At 36.8% G+C, this 18945-nt stretch overlaps 1 non-coding gene across 1 annotated transcript; it reads right to left on the bottom strand.

Moving 5' to 3' along the window:
• Positions 1–9791: 9791 nt before the first annotated feature.
• On the bottom strand, positions 9792–9898 carry LOC133792835 (small nucleolar RNA R71). The gene has a single exon (XR_009874307.1). It is a non-coding gene; the product is annotated as a small nucleolar RNA R71 (small nucleolar RNA).
• Positions 9899–18945: the final 9047 nt, after the last annotated feature.

Genomic DNA, 18945 nt, shown 5'->3' with positions numbered 1-18945 from the left:
TTGTTATGTAATTCTTATCTTAAAATGTTTGAAAGATTGGTCAATATATTTTGGAATTTTTGTAAAGATAATTGGGCACAACTAATAAATTCCGAAAACAAAAACACTTCTTTAAAAAATGGAGATTTTTTCTTAAATACACATTTTTTGTTTTACTTTTTTATGGTACTTTTTTTTCTTCAAAATATGCATTCAAGTTTTGAAAAATATTATTTTCAAAGTTTCATAATTACAAAAATATAATTTTTTAGAAAAATAATTTGAAAACAACTCATTGGATTAAAAAAATAGAATAAAAAAATAAAAAATCAATATATATATATATTAAAACAACTAAACATCAACACAAAATAAACTTAAAAATAACTTGAAAATAATATAAAAAATAAAGACAACTGTAAAAAAAAATTTAAAACCGTAAAATTAAAAAAATATATATTTGACTCTAAAAACATAATATTTTAGCGAAAATGAGTATTTTATATAACAATCTCAAAGAAAATAACTCAACTACCACCAAGATTATTAAATAATAATAGTAAATTTCAATAATAGGTATATATGTGAAGTTTTTAAATATATATATATCACAAAACATATTAATTATTACAAAGTGCCAAAGAAATAATGGTAATAAATTTATCATATCACAATGTAAAAAGTGGTTGACGTACGATCGTTGACCCCACTAGGGCAGGGGATGATGCAAATACAATAAAGTACTTTCCATTGCACATGCACAAAAAGTAAAGAAAAATAAATTAATTAAGTGGTGATACAAATTTAATTTATTTTTAGCATAATTTTTATGTTTTTTTATTGAACTTTTTTATTTTTGAACTGTCATATAATTGTTGGGGTATTTTCCCCAAGCCTAATGGTAAGGTTTAGTCAAGCCCAATCCAGACTCGTTAAGGATCACACGATCTTGGGCCTAGTTTGGGCCCATTAATGTGCTTACCTCCTAAGCTAGGTGAATTCTCTCTTAAAACACATATTCTTTGTTGGTTAAAAGGAATGAAAAATAGAAAATAAATATTGTTTCTCTTTTGTTGTTTGGTATATAGGGTGGAAAGGAAATAGAAATAAAAGTGAAATTACAATTTTATAATTTTATATTAATTATTTTGAATTAAATACAAAGATAAATAAGTAATTTTACTTAAATGCATATTATAAAAATATTTATTTTCATTTTTCTATCCAAAACTAGATAAAAAGTAATTGGTGGGACCCACTTAATTTTTTTCCTTTCATTTATCTCTTCCACTCACTTTTTTTTTTCCAACTAAACAAATTTTTTTTTTCTTTTTCTTTTTCTTTCTACTTTTCCATCCAAAATTTTCTTTCCTTCAACTTTTCTTTTCTACTAATCATAGGGTTAGAGTTCTTGAGTATGCGCCCTCTAATGGATCGAAGGCCTCAAGGTCATCCCTTGGCCATGGGTTGATTATCTCCTCTCTTGTATAGGCGCTAGCAAAAATGGATGTTGTAGGGTGTAGGGGCTTGTTCTCCCAAAAATTTAGGAAAAAATTTTATATAGCATTTTCTTTTATTATAATCCTTGGTTCTTTAAAAAATGATGTGTTTGACTCGTTAATATATATATATATATATATATATGTCTGTATGAAGTTTCTACTGTGGGGACATACCTTCTATCCTCATAAGTAGGGACATTTTTATTTTTAGCATGTGAAAAAATTATAATTTAAATCTTTTTATATGACAGTGTACAATGTAGTTATTTAAGACCTCCCACTAGTTTTTAAAAAAATTTGAATAATTTATGGTGCCCAAAATATGTTTCAAAACAAATTATTTCACACACGTATAAAACACGCTTCAAAACAACTTATTTCATATTTTCGATACCGTAAATTATTCGGAATATCACAAAAATTTGTGAGAGATTCTAAAGAACTATATTGCACACTGTCATATAAAAAAAATAGATTGTAACTTATTCATGTTCCGAAAAACACAAAAACATATTATTTTTAAGCTTGTTCAATACGCGCGTGAAACAGATGGTTTTGAAGTCTGTTTTCGGTACCGTAAATTATTCAAAATTTCCTAAAAACTTGTTGAACGCCTACTATAACTATAATGTACAATGTCATATAAAAAAATATTAAGTTATAATTTCTTTACATGCTAAAATAAAAACGTACCTACCGATAGGCTTATGTCCTTACTATAAATTTTCCTATATGTGTATATATTTTGGCCCTTGGTTTTAATTTCTACCTTTATCATTGGGTGTTAGGTTTCATGCACAACATCTGGGAAGGCATGTTGCTAGCATTTCCAATCTTATCATTTCATCGAAGGGCAACATCCGTTCTCTGTCACATGAGTAAATGTGAATGCCTTTTTTTTTACTTTTGCTTCCCTACTATTGCCCTTTCTTAAACCCATGATGTACTTTCTCCCTACAGACTAATATATGGCTTGGAGGGCTCACCTGATCCAATGGCCAACAAGCATTTTTGTTTTGCCTATAAAAGAATGCATTTTTTCTCAATTCATTCCAAACCTATGTTTGAGAATTAGATTCTTTTTCTCGCATATATTTTAATTTGAGGACATTCCCAGTGAATGTTTCATTTGGTCTTACTCTAAGACTATTACACGTGGAAAAAGTCTCACATGGAAAATATATAAAAACAACAATATCCTTATAAAGAAAATAGTTTGTAACGTTTCAAATTTGCTAATAAGGCTCAATGCCCTGATTAGTGTGCTAGGAGTGCATTGTTGGATTTTATGTGCTAATGTGATTTAATTATGATTATATAAGTGAATTTAATTTACTATATGTGTAACACCCTAAACTCCGGGGATCGTTATGGTGTGCCTTTTAAACAGTGCTAAACTCGCTAATCGAGTCATTTGGGCATAATTGTGTAACTAAGTATGATTAGCGGTTTAGGGTTAATTTTTTTTGTTAAGATGTAACGTTTCACTAAAATGTTTACCATATACATTGGGATCCCAAAAATATAATTTAAAGGTTAATTACAACAAAAGATTTACAACCAGCCGACTTAAGCGGCAAAATAGGGTTTGACCCCAGTTCCTCTTTCAACCCTCGGTCGTGGTGGTCGAGCAGCCGCATATGTACACATCGTCACCTAAGCTTTCCAACTCAAGGATAGTCCAACTTTCTTTTGCCTTTACCTGCACCATATAGCACCCGTGAGCCGAAGCCCAGCAAGAAAACTCAATATACTCATGAACAAGTAATAACATGTTGCTAAGTCATAATAGGCATGCCTAGCAGTAATAACCCTACCCATGCATGCAAGCAGATACAAATACATGTTTGTGAAGTCCTGCGCTCTGAGTAGATGACTAATAAGTCTCTCGCTCTGAGGTAGATGACTAATAAGTCATTCCTTGATCAGTTGACTAATAAGTCACTCTCTAAATAGATGACTGATAAGTCTATCCCGATCAGATGACTGATAAGTCTATCTCGGTCAGATAACTAATAAGTCTATCTCGATTAGATGACTAATAAGTCTATCTCAGTCAGATGACTAATAAGTATATCTCAATTAGATGACTAATAAGTCTATCTCGATTAGATGACTCATAAGTCTATCTCGGTCAGATGACTGATAAGTCTATCTCGGTCAGATGACTAATAAGTTTATTTCGATTAGATGACTGATAAGTCTTTCTCAGTCAGATGACTGATAAGTCCATCTCGGTCAGATGACTAATAAGTCTATCTCGGAGGTCTCATACCCTCCTAGCCATGTGACATGTAGGTCACCTCAGCCTTTCCGACTTTGGCTCTAAGTAACTAGCCTTTAGACTAGACAAGTGCTTTTAGTTTTCATCAAACTTGAGGTCGGTCCGGCATCAATGCTCATGATGAGTCATTCAATGTAGATGTCGATTAGATCTAATCTTTATCGGCTTGCGTTAAACACGCTACAACCGTCTTTGACTCATAAGTCATTGCCATACGACCAGTGCTCGGTACTACTGTCGAAATTGACTAGTAAGTCACAACTTCACAGTCAATACTGATACCAATGCCGATCCCTGACTAATAAGTCAGTGCTTCCTCAATGAGGAAATACAAACAGACATATATCATATGTCAAATATGTTAGGATAAAATGTTTTGCCTCAATGGAAATGATTATAATATTACAACTCTATGCAATAATATTACAAGTAAATATAGATTGATTAAATAAGGTTACAGTTCTATAACTGAAAATACAAATAAACTAAAGAAATGAAGAAGATGATGATGAAGAAGATAATAGTGAGAATACAACTCTAAGCAAAAGATTACAAGTAAAATAAAGTGTTTAGACCAAATGAAAAGATTACAACTCTTAAACAAAATATACAAGTAAATAGAACAAGAGAAATAAGAAGAAAAGCAATAAAATAAAAAGAAGAACAGAAACACAATCAAACTCTCACTTACACAACCTAAGTGAAGAGGATTGGGGATCACCAACTTGAACAAGGTTTAAAACCTTTGTACAAAAGCTTATTTCCCCCTAACTCAAGCACTAAGGGATCTCTCTCAGATATTGGAAAAGCTTTCTGGAATTATCAAGCCTCAAGGTGTTTCTAGCCAAGTGCTCTAGTGGATAGAAAAAGTTGTGTCTTACAAGTGAGCTATAGGCTCCTATTTATAGAGTTTAGAGACACCCTTTGAATTTCAAATTCCACCAACCCCCATGGCTGTTACCAATGTTTAATTGGTTTAATATTGAATTAAAAAAGAGATTTGGGAGTTATTTGGATTTTTTGAGCCGTTCAACAAAGATTGAAAAAACTGAAAATTTGGTCAGTTTTTGGCATGTGGCTGCGGCCACTAGTCTCTGACCCACAGGCCGCGGCCACTGAATGTTGGTGGCCGCGGCCACTGACCAAATTCAGACAAAAAATGTGCTGTTTTTCCAAACGGTTCCAAACCCTCCCAAATGATTTTGTAACCCCCAAAACACATTATTGGGGTTAAAATCATATCTCTAACAGCCATATCACATATGGTTTTATGAAATTCATTTTAATATTGTGTAACAACAATTTACACAATAAATGGTAATATTTGGAAGTTACAAATTTGTAACACCAAATATGTTACATTATTTGGATATATCTCATATATCTAAATATTGTAACTCTCTATTATATGTTACAATATGTGACACACTTTATCACATTTATTTAATCTAAAATATTATATTATAATATAATATAATTTTACATTATATTATAAAATAATATAACATATATTCAGATATAAGGCATTTAGCATGCTTAATCAATAATCAGAAGCATAATTATAATCATGCACAAATACAGAGACTCAAGCTCTGATCAATCTCAATTTCAACAGTCATGCCCTGCTCTAACCTCATGTATCTTATGCATCACATGCTTCACATATTGGGTGTAGTTTTCTTACCTTTGGTCCAAGCACAGGTTACCAATAAACGAGCCACAAGCACGATCTTGATTCCAAGCTCCTAGTGAAAACCTAGTCACAACCATAATATAAAACCTCATCAAAATGAGTAAATAAATACTTCCAAACCCAAACCTAGCCTTCGGGAAGTCGAATCCTACTCAACAGGGTAGTAGGATTGATCCCAAGCCTTTAGAGTTAAGTTCCCACGACTAAAAACCAAATATGGGAAAAAATGCCCTCTAGCACCGCGACCCCACCTCCCAAGCGCTGCGGCCCACCTCCATACAGAGGCAGAACCCTTCTCTGCTTGAGCCTAGCGCCGCGACCCTAACAGCCCATCAGCAACCACCACCTTCTTCATCGAGCCTGTGCCGCGACGCCCAAGAACAAGGTTGCGGCCCAACCACGAACTAGCCTAAAAACCTCGTTTTTAACATTTTAAAACCTTCCAAAAACATACCTAAACATCTCCAAATCCCAAAATCAAAGTTCCCAAACATCCCCATGATCCAAAATCAACAAAACCCAAGCTTCAATTCATCAAAAAACTCATCAAAACACAAAATCCAATTCAAGCTTAAAAACTTAAAAAACTTAGAACTTAAAACTTGGACTACCTTCGATTATGTCGTTTCCCAACTAAATCCTCCGGCTAATAAGCTTATAATCTTCCCTAGAATCTTTATGCCTCAATCCTCGCTTTAATCCGAGTCCTATAACTCAAGTTTCATTCGCAAATACGATCGGGAGACGAAAATGGAACTTTGACGGAGAGAGAAAGTTCGGAATGTTCTTTTATTTCTTAACAGGTTACTTCAAGCTTAAGTAGCCTTAAGCAAATCCTAATGCCCGAGGTCCCGAAAACGCCCCAAGGAGTAAAATAGTCAAAACTTCAAGAATTTCCCCCTGATCTTAGTAACTCTCAATTTATCATTAAATATTTATTCCCATTACCCAATAACCCGATAATGTGCTAAATATCCCCTGACTCACTCCGAGTCAAGTATAAATCTCATTGTGACTTTTCCACTAGCTTACCTCCTAGGATCATATCGTGCTGAGTAACCATAGCATAACCAAATAATAACGAAGCATCACACGCATGCCACATATATGCCAAATATGCCAAAATATGAAAATCACCCAATTAGTTATAAATTGGTTCGCATGCATATTTAATACACCTAACACATGCATATAATCATTTAATAGCATAATAAATCAATTATGGCCTTCTCGGCCTCCTAATCAAGGTTTTATACCTTATTAGGAAATTTGAGGATTACAATATGTGTGATTAAGTGAAATATATGAGTTGTATGATGATATGAATATTTATGCATGTTTAAGTGTATGAAATGTGCTTATAAGTAGGGGTGGCAATTCGTGTTATCGTGTCATAATCGTGTCGACACGATTATGACACGACACGATTAGAGTAAACCCGTACACGACACGATTATTATTCGTGTCATAAATCCAAACCCATACACGACACGATTATCTTAGCGGGTCACACGTGTCGACACGATAACACGTTTAATAAATTTGTCATTTGACACAAATCTAAAACTGACACGATTAATACACAATTAAACGTGTAATGACACGACACGAAATTGACACGACAAGAAATTGACACGACAAGAAATTGACACGACACGAAATTGACACGATAAACATAATATAAATAAATTAAAATGTTTATATAATCTTAAACGTGTCTTAAGCGTGTCATTTTCGGGTTAAGCGGGTTGACCCGAAAATGACACGTTTAATAAACGTGTTAAACGTGTCGACACGATTATGACACGAAAATTAAATGTGTCACCCAAACCCATTTATTTCGTGTCGCTTTCGAGTCGTGTCATCGTGTCGTATCGAAAATTGCCAGCCCTACTTATAAGCCCGTTTTTGTTAAAAATAACATTTTCGTAATTTTGACCCGCTGATGGTATATTTGTGAATATATGCGCTTTGTGAGTAAAACCACATTATTATGTGGATATATTTGAGATGTGTGGCATGAGGCAATCCTAGTGAGCAATTCGGCTGAAAAGTCGCATTGGGCATTAATATCCGGCTTGGGGTGAGCCTAGTGGTATTTTAGTAATTTGGTAAGTTACCGGGATATTAAAGTATAAATTGTTATTGGGGGAAAAATATTAGTGTTTGGAAAATTGGTGGCATTAATTGGGAATCTTAAGTGGAACTTGAGGCTTTGCGAGAAAATGTGGCAAATGATGACATTACCACTAGGGCATTAAAGAACTAAGTAAATGTTAGGGGCATTTTAATCTTTTCGTGTCAAGGGAGATAGACTTAGCCTTGGAATCCCTCAGAAGCTGAGGGAAACAAAACTCAACAGCTCAACTATCTCTCTTTCTCTCGTTTTCCTCTCTCTTGAAGCTTGGTGGGGGTTTTTCTGAATTTTGAAGAAAATTGAAGGTTGGAGCTAGGAACGGGATTAGGAGCATGATAAGCGTACAAAATGTACGTTTATTTATAACATTTTCAGATTGATTTGGTTGTTTTTCTCAAGAGAAAGTTTCTATTTAATCTGTTTGGTGAACTTGTGCAGTTTGTCGTTATAATTCTGATTTGTTCGAGAATTTGGATAAATGTTGGTTTTAGTAGCCGAAAATTGGCCAATATGTGGAAATATGGTACAGGCGATATATCGCCTGCCTTGGGCGATATATCGGCACAAGAAGGAATTCCAAATTTTGTCTTTGAAGAAACGACGTCAGAAACTCGCGTTTTCATCGAGAAAATTCACCAGGCGATATATCGGCACGAGGGCATTTTTGGAAATTTGCATGGAAATTCGTAGGTTTTTGGGATTTTTGTAAAAAGAATAAAAGGAAGATCAAAAAGGACAGAGAGGGAGGAAGCATTCTGACGGCAAAGGGAAAGAAACAGAGAAGAATCCACGTTTATTTCGTTTGTGTTTATTTTTATGTTTTTGAATTTTAGATTGGATGATGAAGTTTAATATTATGAACTAAATTCGTATTTAGAGTATTTTAATGTAGTCACTGGATATTCTATTCGTCTTTAATGCAATTTCTATGAATCTTTGAATTTATGGTTATCTATTGTTCTTATGTTTAATGCTTGTAATTGATTGGCCATCTGTTGCATGATTATTGGTTTTAATTCAATATCTGAAAAGTGAGAATTGGAATAGCTTTAGACAATAGACATAGATTTCAATTTAGAACGAAAGTATCAAATTGGTTTGTGTAGCAATTAGGTTTTTGTTCTTAATGCGGTTTATGTGTAGAATTTATCACAGACATGTAGAAAATTCACAGGTAAATTGAATATTTTATATCTTGAGAGAGAATAGAATTGTCATTAGTAAACTTGCTATAACCATAGATCAAAGAAACATATTAGTTGTATTATTGATTGAATAAAATTGAAGGTTGATGAAATTAGAATACTCTAATCTTTCGCTTATATTAAATTTCGTTAATTAAATTGTGCTTTCTTAGTTTATTATTCATTGTTAATTGTCATTAAAATTTCGTTAGTCAAATAGAAATAAAAGTTTGCTATTGGTAATTATTAGATCAATTCCCTGACGAAACGATAATATATTTCCACTATTATTACTTGTTTATTCGATTGCGTATACTTGCGCAGTAGTAAAAAATTAGCAACAAGTTTTTGGCGCCGTTGCCGGGGAATTGATATTCTATTAATATCAAGATAGTTAATTTTTATTCTAATTTGGCTGTTTTTATTATTTGAACTAATCCAAGTTGTCGCATTCTGTTTTAATAGGTGAATCTTTTGTATGCGACGTGAAGGATCTGCAAATCTTGTTCCTGTTAATCCTGAAATCGAAAGATCCTGCAGACAAAACAGAAGGAAAAAGAGGTTGGAAGCATCAATGGCTGCCAACCAAAGAGACGGGGTTAACAACAATGATGGTCAGAATCATATCGCTCAGGACCAAAATGTGCGAGCATTAAGAGATTATGTGCTCCCTGCTGTCACAGGAGTACACTCGTGCATTAGGCCGCCGACTATTACTGCCAATAACTTTGAGATTAAGCCGGCGATGATACAAATGGTCCAGACTTCTGTTCAGTTTGGTGGTCTCCCCAATGAGGATCCTAACTTGCACATAGTGAATTTCCTTGAGCTATGTGCAACGTTTAAGTTTAATGGGGTGAGCGATGATGCAATAAGGCTGAGATTGTTCCCTTTTTCACTAAGAGACAGGGCAAAAAGTAGGCTTATTTCTCTACAGGCCAACTCAATTAATACATGGGAGGAACTAGCTCAGAAGTTTCTCTCAAAGTTCTTTCCTCCTGCAAAAGCTGCTAAGTTGAGGGGGGAAATCAATAACTTCTATCAGAATGAGGGAGAGTCATTGTACGATGCATGGGAAAGATTCAAAGACCTGCTCAGGAAATGCCCTCATCACGGTATAGAGAAGTGGATGTTAGTCCACAATTTTTATAATGGGCTTTGCGGTACTACTCGCACTATAATAGATGCAGCAGCAGGCGGTGCTTTCATGAGTAAAGGGGCTGATGAGGCATATGAATTGTTAGAGGAGATGGCTATGAACAATTATCAGTGGCCTGCCGAACGAGATACTTCACAGAGAAAAGTAGCTGGGGTACATGAACTAGATGCTATAACTGCTTTAACTGCTCAGGTTGCTTCATTGACAAAGCAGTTGCAACAAAACAAGATTTCAGCTCAAGCCCAGGCTATACAGATGCAACCAGGGTGTGAAATATGTGGAGGGCCTCATTTATATGAACAGTGTACAACGGCCAACATGTGTGGTAATCTGCCAGTTAATCAGGCTCAGGTACAGGCAGTTGGTAATTTTCAGAGGCCTTATCAGAATCCGTTCTCCAATACTTATAATCCTGGGTGGAGAAATCACCCAAATTTCTCATGGAGAAATAATCAGGGCCAACAGTCACAGTTTCAAGGGTCATACCAGCAGCACATGCCACAACAGCCTATGAATCAGGCCTCATCGTCACACCAGCCTAGACCGCAAGATCAACCAGAAAAGCCTAATGAGTTGCAAGCAGCCTTGTTGACCCTCACTAATACTCAGACTCAATTCATGACTGAGACCAGATCCTCTATTCGAAACCTTGAGACACAAGTGGGTCAGTTGGCCAACATGCTTAATAACAGACCGCAAGGGAATTTGCCTAGTAATACTGTGGTAAATCCTAAAGAGAACTGTCAAGCAATTTCGTTGAGGAATGGTAAGCAAGTGGAACAGCCCAGTGTACAAAAGTCAGTGATTCGAAATGAAGAGTTGGGTGAGAAATCAGATAATAAAGCGAATGGGGTTACTGAAGACCACCAGGGTTCAAACAAGTGTCCTCCCGCTGTTGATAGTCAGCCAGTTCAAGTTCCATATCCTCAGAGGCTTAGAAAAACTTCACTTGATAAACAGTTTTCTAAGTTTTTAGAGGTATTCAAAAAGCTGCACATCAATATTCCATTTGCTGAGGCATTAGAGCAGATGCCTAGTTATGTCAAATTTATGAAAGAGATTCTGTCAAAGAAAAGAAAGATGGAGGAGTATGAGACGGTGGCGCTCACTGAAGAGTGCAGTGCGATATTGCAGAGGAAGTTGCCCCAAAAGTTGAGAGATCCGGGGAGCTTTACTATACCGTGTACAATTGGGAAGTTTGAATGTAAGCATGCTTTGTGTGATTTGGGGGCGAGTATAAATCTGATGCCCTTAACTGTGTTCAGACGACTGGGTTTGGGTGAGGCAAGACCGACAACCGTCACTCTACAACTAGCAGATCGATCGGTAAAACATCCACGGGGAATTATTGAAGATGTTCTTGTGAAGGTGGATAAGTTTATTTTTCCTGCTGATTTTATCGTTCTGGATATGGAGGAGGATATGGATGTACCAATCATTCTGGGCAGGCCATTTTTAGCTACTGGGCAGGCTTTGATTGATGTTCAGAAAGGTGAGGTGACACTGCGAGTTCAGGGCGAAGAAGTAGTATTCAACGTGTTTAAGGCCTTAAAGTTTGCAAATGTCAATGACAACTGTTTCAGAGTTGACCTGGTAGAGAAAGCGGTGGCTGAAATTAATCTTACAGAGGATTCACTTCAGAAGAGCTTGACAATTGGGGATATAGATGCTGAGTTAGACAGTGAAGTCCAAGAGTGTGTATAGTGGTTGAATTCTAAAGGGCCAATTTATAATCGAAAATATGAAGATTTGGGCCAAGGACCTGAGAGACCATTACCATCAGTTCAGAAACCTCCAGAGCTGGAATTGAAATCATTGCCTGCACATCTTCGCTATGTTTTCCTGGGTGAGAAGGAGACTTTACCAGTTATTGTGTCTTCTTCTCTTTCTAATGAGGAGATGGAAAAATTGTTAAGGGTGTTGAGAACTCATAAGTTGGCAATTGGATGGACGTTGGCAGATATTCAGGGGATAAGTCCATCCACAGTTATGCACAAGATCTTGATGGAAGATGACAGTAAGCCCTCTATTGAAGCACAACGTCGATTGAATCCAGCAATGAAAGAGGTGGTAAGGAAGGAGATCTTGAAGTGGTTAGATGCTGGGGTGATCTATCCTATTTCAGATAGTAGTTGGGTGAGTCCAGTTCAGGTAGTCCCTAAGAAAGGAGGGATTACAGTGGTGAAGAATGACAATAACGAACTTATCCCGACGCGTACTGTAACTGGTTGGAGGATTTGTATAGATTATCGTAAACTGAATAAAGCCACCAGAAAATATCACTTTCCACTGCCGTTCCTTGATCAGATGTTAGATAGATTGGCTGGACACCAGTATTACTGTTTTCGGGATGGCTATTCAGGGTACCATCAAATAGCCATTGCGCCTGAGGATCAAGAAAAGACGACCTTCACCTGCCCATATGGTACTTTTGCATTCCGTCGTATGCCGTTTGGTCTGTGCAATGCCCCTGCCACTTTTCAACGGTGTATGATGGCTATTTTTTCTGATATGGTGGAACGGAGCATTGAGATCTTTATGGATGATTTCTCTGTGATGGGGTCTTCTTTTGACAATTGTTTGACGAATTTGGAGGCTGTGCTGAGAAGATGTGAAGAGGCGAATCTAGTCTTGAATTGGGGAAAATGCCATTTCATGGTAAATGAAGGCATAGTACTTGGGCACAAGGTGTCTAAGAATGGTATTGAGGTCGATAAGGCTAAGATTGCTACTATTGAGAATTTGCCGCCTCCAGTTTCAGTTAAGGGAGTGAGAAGTTTCCTTGGTCATGCGGGGTTTTACAGAAGATTTATAAAGGACTTCTCTAGGATTTCTAAGCCACTCTCGGCTTTGTTGATGAATGGGGTGCCATTTGAGTTTGATGAGAAGTGTCTTGAAGCTTTCAGGATACTAAAGCAGAAGTTGGTGTCGGCGCCTACAGTAATTTCACCGGATTGGGACCAGCCGTTTGAGTTAATGTGCGACGCAAGTGATTTTGCAGTGGGTGCGGTTCTGGGGCAGCGTGTTGACAAAGTATTTCAGACTATTTATTATGCCAGCAGAACACTAAATGGCGCTCAGTTGAATTATGCCACCACTGAGAAGGAGCTTCTTGCCATTGTCTATGCATTCGACAAATTCAGGCCGTATTTGATGGGGAACAAAGTTATTGTGTATACTGATCATTCCGCAATCAGGCATCTTATTGCTAAGAAAGATGCTAAACCCAGACTTATTCGTTGGGTGCTTCTTTTACAAGAGTTTGATATGGAGGTTCGGGACAAGAAGGGTACAGAGAATTTGGTGGCGGATCACTTATCAAGACTTGAGTTGGGGGATAAGTCAGAACTTGCTGCAGGAGAGATTAATGAGAGTTTCCCAGATGAACAATTATTTGCAGTGGAGGATGAATTTGTGCCATGGTTTGCGGATTATGTGAATTATTTGGCAGCCAACGTAGTGCCACTGGAATTTGTTGGGCAGAGACTGAAAAAGTTTTATCATGATGTGAAGAACTACTACTGGGATGATCCTTTCTTATTTAAACAAGGTCCGGATTTGATTATCAGAAGATGTGTGCCAGAAAGAGAAATGAAGGACATCTTGTTTCATTGCCATGCATCGCCGACTGGTGGACATTTTGGGGGAGCAAGGACTGCTGCAAAGGTCCTTGAATGTGGATTCTATTGGCCTACTCTGTATAAAGACAGCTATGACTATGTGAAACGGTGTGATCGTTGTCAAAGGGTAGGTAATATCTCAAGACGTCATGAAATGCCTCTCACTAATATATTGGAGGTTGAATTATTCGATGTTTGGGGTATTGACTTTATGGGACCTTACCCACCGTCGTTCGGTAATTTGTATATTTTATTGGTGGTGGATTATGTAAGTAAGTGGGTTGAAGCAGTTGCTACTTCAACTAATGATGCTCAGGTGGTAGTCAAGTTTTTGAAAAAGAATATTTTCTCTCGTTTTGGCACACCTCGAGCGATTATAAGTGATGAAGGGACTCATTTCGCCAATAAGATTTTTGATTCTTTAATGGAGAAGTATGGAATTAAACACAAGATGGCATTGGGATATCATCCGCAGTCAAATGGGCAAGCGGAAGTGTCAAATAGGGAGATTAAGCTGATTTTAGAGAAGACGGTGCAAGTTAATATAAAGGATTGGTCGAATAAGCTTGATGTTGCGTTATGGGCTTATCGGACAGCTTTTAAAACGCCAATTGGTACTTCTCCCTACCGTCTTGTATATGGTAAAGCTTGTCACTTGCCATTTGAATTGGAGCATAGGGCACAGTGGGCGTTAAAGAAGTTGAATTTCAATTCGGCCGCTTCGAAAGCATTAAGGTTAGCTCAACTGAATGAGTTAGATGAATTGCGTCATGATTCCTACGAGAATGCAAGAATCTACAAAGAGAAGACAAAGAAATGGCATGACAATAATATTGTCAATCGGACTTTTCAAGTGGGCGATAAGGTGCTGCTATTCAATTCCCGTCTCAAGTTATTTCCGGGAAAATTAAAGTCTCGATGGTCGGGGCCATTCAATGTTACAAAAGTTTTTCCATATGGGGCTTTGGAGATTCAACAAGGTGATTCTTCGCCGTTTAAAGTTAATGGACAGCGGGTGAAGCATTACTATGGAGGAGAACTTGAGACGAAGGTCAATATTACTCTGGTGGATTCTTGAAGGAAAGGAAAGCAGCGTCCGGCTAAATGACGTTAACGACAGCGCTTTTGAGAGGCACCTCATTATTTTGTAATGTATTTTCGTTTTCGTTTTCTGTTTGACATTATTATTATTTTTAATTTCTTTTAGTGTAGTAAAACCGTGAAAAACGTGAAGAAAAAAAAAATGTTGAAAAAGTTGATGAATTTGAACAGTGTTTAGGCGATATATCGCCTATACCAGGAGATATATCGCCTGAACAACCGATTTGGAGGGGATTTTGGGTTTAAAAGTTGGAATTTTTTCGGTCCCAGGAGATATATCGCCTCATCTATGCGATATATCGGCTATAGCAAAATGGGAGGCGACATATTGGCGGTGTAGGTGGCGAAATATCGCCATTCAAGTCAGAGACGCCGTTTTGGTATAGTGTGAGTGGCGATATATCGCCTCATTATCGCGATATATCGGCTTAAGGAATTGTGGCTGCGCTATATCGGGGATGGAAGAGGCGAAGTATCGGCATGCAAGTCAGAGGCGTGGTTCACATACAGCTTGTGGCGATATATCGCCTGGTTGAGTTTTTTGAAAATAAAAATAGTCACGTGGGGAGTACATGACCCGTTTATCTCAGTTTATATCAGCATAAACCCCAATTCGCCTCCTGTATTACAGAACCGAAACCCTCCAAATATTTCCTATCTTTCCCACTTTTCTTCTCAAGCAAAACCTCTCTTTCAAGCATCATCTTCATCAAGCACTCAAGGGGCCGACAACTGCTGTGATTCACGACATTATTATCATCATTCTCCAAGATTTTAAAGGTACATTCTTGACATTTTTGTGTTTGATGGTCTATTGAGGAAATTTGAAGAAGTTGTTGTTATTTTGGGGCATTGGACGAATTGTTGGGAATTTTGTTAGATTGGTATGTGTTTACTGTTTTCATCATCTTGGAAGCATATTGTATACAGTTGGGGAAGATTGTGGGTTGTTTGAGTATTGTTGGCCATTTTTCCTTGATTGCACACTAGGTGTTCGACAAAATTACTCAGTGAACGGTTTTGGAATATTTTGGATATTCTAGTGTGTTTTTGAGTTGATTTTGGGTTCTCAGTGTGTTTAGAGACTATACCTTGTATTTTTGTGATTCAATTACTCTATGGCTCCCAAGAAAGCAAAAACCATGTCTACCGTCCAAAGAGCCAATGTCAATATTGCCCATACCTTTGTTAATCCCACTGCGCAAAATAAATTCGAGGAATGGATAGTAAAGAATAAAACAGTGATAGTAGAGTCTCACTTTAGGCCCAGTGAATTGGATGGCATACTCCCACAGATGATTATCAATCGGAATTGGAAGCAGTTGTGTGAGCCAAAGCTTTTGGCTAATATTAGTTTGGTAAGGGAGTTTTATGCCAACGCTTTTGTCGAGCGGGATGATCACACAGTGTTAGTTCGGGGTAAGAAGGTGTGCTATTCTCCGCAAGAAATCAATAAGTTTTACGGCCTAAATGATCCTTGGGATGATGATTATCGCGCAGGGGCCGCAGAAAAGGACTACGATTTGCTTCTATGGGAAATGACGAAGCCTGGTTCCACCTACAAGATGGGGAGTGACATGATTACTCCAAGATCAATTAGGGCTACATGTTTGAGTCCATATGGGCGGTTGTGGAACAAGTTTGTCATCAGTACTCTCATGCCTTCCACTCAACAAATGGAGGTGACCACTGAACGTCTTTACTTGCTCTATTGTATCTGTTCGGGCAAGTCGATTAATGTTGGGCGGCTTATTGCTGAGAGTATCAGTTACATAGCGCGAGGGGCCACATCTGGTGGTCATGGGCATGCTTCATTAATTACCAGTCTCTGTAAGGATCAAGGCGTCCCAATGAACATTAATGAAGTATGTGAACAGTCTCCAATCATTAGTCATCAATCGGTGTTACATCAGGATGAGAATTATGGGGGTGTTCCTCGACCCACTGGTTTGGGATACGAGCCTGTTGATCCGAGTCTGCTGTCCTTGCCACCGACCGATGAGCAACCTGAGACCACAAGGCCGAAGAGAAAGGGGCGGAAACCATCTACTTCTAGGGCTACTGAAGGCTCTAGTTCTCGACAGTATAGTACCATGCAACAAGACATAGAAGAGTTGAAGAGACAACAACAGCTGTTGTTGCATGGTCAGGCGGACATTCGAGATCGTCAATTCCACATGACGAATTACATGGCCGATTTTTGTGGGGCATTTGCGCGCTATACGGGCTTCAATGATTTTCCCCAATGCCCTTCAGAATTGCGCCAGCCATATCAGCCGCCTCCAGATTCCGACGATGAAGAGTAACTGTTCGGTTGTCAGGTTTTTTTTTTTTTTTTTTCTAGTTATTTTATTTTATTTATTTATTTATTTTTTCTTTTAGTTCAGGTCCTTTGGATTTTGTGAAACAGTGAGGGCACTGTTTATTTCAAGTTTGGGGGACTATTTACTTTTCTTTTGATTTTTTTTTTGATTTTTTTGATTTTTTGATTTTTGATTTTAATGTTGGATGACTGTACAAAACTATTATTGACTGAGACAGGTGGGCTTCAATGATGATATATGCTAATTCCTTGATGTTGTTAGACTGATGCTTTGGATATGTAGACTGTGTGCTTAACCTGTTGATAAATGATCTGAGTATTGTCATTTGTGTAGTATATGTGTTTTATTTAATTTATGCTCTACATTATATAAGTTATAAGTATTGTGGGAATTGGTATGTATGGTGGATGTTGAAATAAGCTAGAACTTGCTCAGTTGATTTGTTGAGACGAAATGCTAAATGAAGTATTGAGTAGGGATGATTTAGGCAATTTTCTTTGTAAACGTTTGAGCCTTTCTAGCTAACCCATAAAAATTTATCCTTAGTTACCCTTTTTGAGCCTAAAGCTTTGGTTTTTGTTCTTGATTATACTATTGAGCCTAAATTTTCCTAACCTCATTATTTTACCTCTTCCTTTGTTATCATAAGCATATAAATTGTGGGAAAGTAGAATGGAAAATAGTGAGGTATTGGTATGATTTGAATGTAGTATGGTTGTACAAAAAAGAAGAGAGAGAGAGAAGTTTTTGAGATTATGAAAAAAAAAATAAACAAATCACTTTGTCACACTCCTTGATTGTATATATATAGAAAATATTAAGTTTGGGGGAGTGTGACTTGAAAAGAAAAAAAAAGTGATAAGTATAGAAAAAATGATACAAAAAGAAAATAAGAAAATGATGAAAGTGTTGTAATCTCTCTCTCTCTCTAATTGTATAAAAGGGTGATTTTTGGTGTGGTGAAGAGAAAGTTGGCTAGTTTTGAGGTTTATATGCTTATGGTAATTTCGAGCCTAAATGACTATTTATCTACCTTTACCTAAGTCTAATGTTATGAGCCTATAAAAGTCCTTTTGATCTACTTGATACAGATTTTATATTAGTGGAGACAAGTTAATTGAGCAAGCTTATGGTGAATTTTGATGGGTTTGTGGTATGAATGGATGTTGATACTTGTAAAATTATGTTTTGTATGGCATTTGTTAAATGAAATATGTATGTGCATGAATGACAGTATTTGGAGAAATTATTGATATGTTGAAATTCTAGTCACATGATCTGAAGCATTGGTTGAGCGATTGAAGAGGAATTGGAATTTTTGAGAAAAATTATGCCCCTTGTCTAAGTCTAAATTTTTCTGTGAAGTTAAGTCAATAGTTTTTTTTTAGTTTTGGATTGTTTCTTTGTTCTTTCTTTTGTTTGCTTGAGGACAAGCAATCAGTCAAGTTTGGGGGTGTGATAAGCGTACAAAATGTACGTTTATTTATAACATTTTCAGATTGATTTGGTTGTTTTTCTCAAGAGAAAGTTTCTATTTAATCTATTTGGTGAACTTGTGCAGTTTGTCGTTATAATTCTGATTTGTTCGAGAATTTGGATAAATGTTGGTTTTAGTAGCCGAAAATTGGCCAATATGTGGAAATATGGTACAGGCGATATATCGCCTGCCTTGGGCGATATATCGGCACAAGAAGGAATTCCAAATTTTGTCTTTGAAGAAACGACATCAGAAACTCGCGTTTTCATCGAGAAAATTCACCAAGCGATATATCGCAGCATCATAGGCGATATATCGGCACGAGGGCATTTTTGGAAATTTGCATGGAAATTCGTAGGTTTTTGGGATTTTTGTAAAAAGAATAAAAGGAAGATAAAAAAGGACAGAGAGGGAGGAAGCATTCTGACGGCAAAGGGAAAGAAACAGAGAAGAATCCACGTTTATTTCGTTTGTGTTTATTTTTA

The sequence above is a fragment of the Humulus lupulus genome, chromosome 7 (assembly GCF_963169125.1).
Source record: "Humulus lupulus chromosome 7, drHumLupu1.1, whole genome shotgun sequence".
Taxonomy (NCBI): domain Eukaryota; kingdom Viridiplantae; phylum Streptophyta; class Magnoliopsida; order Rosales; family Cannabaceae; genus Humulus; species Humulus lupulus.
The sequence above is the reverse complement of the archived record's forward strand: the minus strand, read 5'-3'. Positions and strand labels throughout refer to the sequence as shown.